The sequence below is a fragment of the Scylla paramamosain genome, chromosome 4 (assembly GCF_035594125.1).
Source record: "Scylla paramamosain isolate STU-SP2022 chromosome 4, ASM3559412v1, whole genome shotgun sequence".
Lineage (NCBI taxonomy): Eukaryota > Metazoa > Arthropoda > Malacostraca > Decapoda > Portunidae > Scylla > Scylla paramamosain.
Window position 1 is genome coordinate 15,629,018 of NC_087154.1, and position 2,171 is coordinate 15,631,188.

A 2,171-nucleotide genomic window follows, 5' to 3' on the forward strand; every position below is an offset into this window, starting at 1 on the left:
ACCGCAGTTAACAACTAACCCAATAAAAAAAAAATATATATATATATATATATATATATATATATATATATATATATATATATATATATATATATATATATATATATATATATATATATATATATATATATATATATATATATATATATATATATATATATATATATATATATGTAAAACTCCGGCCTGTAATATCTTAATCATGCAACTTAAGGTTCAAATCCTGGAAGAGAAAGGACAACACAGGATCAGACAAGGCTTGGTTAGAAAATTAGCAGCAGACCATTTAAAAATACCTCAGTTATCCCTTGACTGTTGACGCCCAGCGGCAGAGGCCCATTTTCTTTGAAGCCACCCAGTTCACAGGGTTCACAAGGAGGGCGAGGCTGCGGGACAGAAGCGGGCGTGCGTGTGGCGATATGGGAGCCTGGGAAGAAATGAAAGGGGGAAAAAAAAAGTATGTCATTGATGCGACGATGAGTAAAAATAAATAAAAAAAATAAAATAATAATAATAATAATAATACTGTAAATATGTAGATAAGGATAGAGTCAAAACTCGAGAAGCGTGAAGGGGGAAGAAAATGGTTGAGAATGACAAAACAGAAATGTGAGGAGGAAGAAGAGGAATGAGTGTTAAGAAATGATGATAAAACTGGAATGTAGAGCTGAGTGACGAAGAGGCTAAAGCATGGAGAGAGTGAAGGCTGAGGAGGTGATTAGTGAGGGACAGTGAGTACTAAGGAAGCTGATGAAGGAACGTGACCCGGACACCAAATGAATAATGTGTCAAGAAAAAAAAAAAAAAAACTGAGCATGAAGCAGTTTTAATTTTTATTTGTTTTTTTTTTTTTTGATTAATCATTATCTTTTATTAATTTATTTTATTTATTAGAAGGAAACAGAGAAAGAAGATGTGGCAACGTGCACGAGCTGAAGCATCCCTACCTGTGCCTTTCCTTCCTCATCCCATGCCTGCCTGCTGAGAGAAAGTCTTGTGCAGCAAGGCCGCGGAAGGAGGGGAGGCATGCAGTTAGCAAGATCAGAAGAGGAGTTAGCATGAAAATAGCGGTAGAAGACAGCTAGATATGCAACATTGCGGCGGTGAGAGAGAGGCTGAAGACAGTCAGTTAGAGGAGAGGAATTGATGAGACGAAAAGCTTTTGATTCCACCCTGACTAGAAGAGCAGTATGAGTGGAACCCCCCCAGACATGTGAAGCATACTCCATACAAGGACGGATAAGGCCCTTGTACAGAGTTAGCAGCTGGGGGGGGGTGAGAAAAACTGGCGGAGACGTCTCAGAACACCGAACTTCATAGAAGCTGTTTTAGCTAGAGATGAGATGTGAAGTTTCCAGTCCATATTATAAGTAAAAGACAGACCGAGGATGTTCAGTGTAGAAGAGGGGGACAGTTGAGTGTCATTGAAGAAGAGGGGATAGTTGTCTGGAAAGTTGTGTCGAGTTGATAGATGGAGGAATTGAGTTTTTGAGGCATTGAACAATACCAAGTTTGCCAGAATGAAAAATTTTAGAAAGATCTGAAGTCAAGCGTTATGTGGCTTTCCTGCTTGAAATGTTTACTTCCTGAAGGGTTGGACGTTTATTAAAAGACATGGAAAAGTGCAGGGTGGTATCATCAGCGTAGGAGTGGATAGGACAAGAAGTTTGGTTTAGAAGATCATTAATGAATAATAAGAAGAGAGTGGGTGGCAGGACAGAACCCTGAGGAACACCACTGTTAATAGATTTAGGAGAAGAACAGTGACCGTCTACCACAGCAGCAATAGAACAGTCAGAAAGGAAACTTGAGATGAAGTTACAGAGAGAAGGATAGAAACCGTAGGAGGGTAGTTTGGAAATCAAAGCTTTGTGCCAGACTCTATCAAAAGCTTTTGATATGTCCAAGGCAACAGCAAAAGTTTTACCAAAATCTCTAAAAGAGGATGACCAAGACTCAGTAAGGAAAGCCAGAAAATCACCAGTAGAGCGGCCTTGACGGAACCCATACTGGCGATCAGATAGAAGGTTGTGAAGTGATAGATGTTTAAGAATCTTCCTGTTGAGGATATATTCAAAAACTTTAGATAGGCAGGAAATTAAATCAATAGGACGGTAGTTTGAGGGATTAGAACGGTCACCCTTTTTAGGAACAGGTTGAATGTAGGCAAA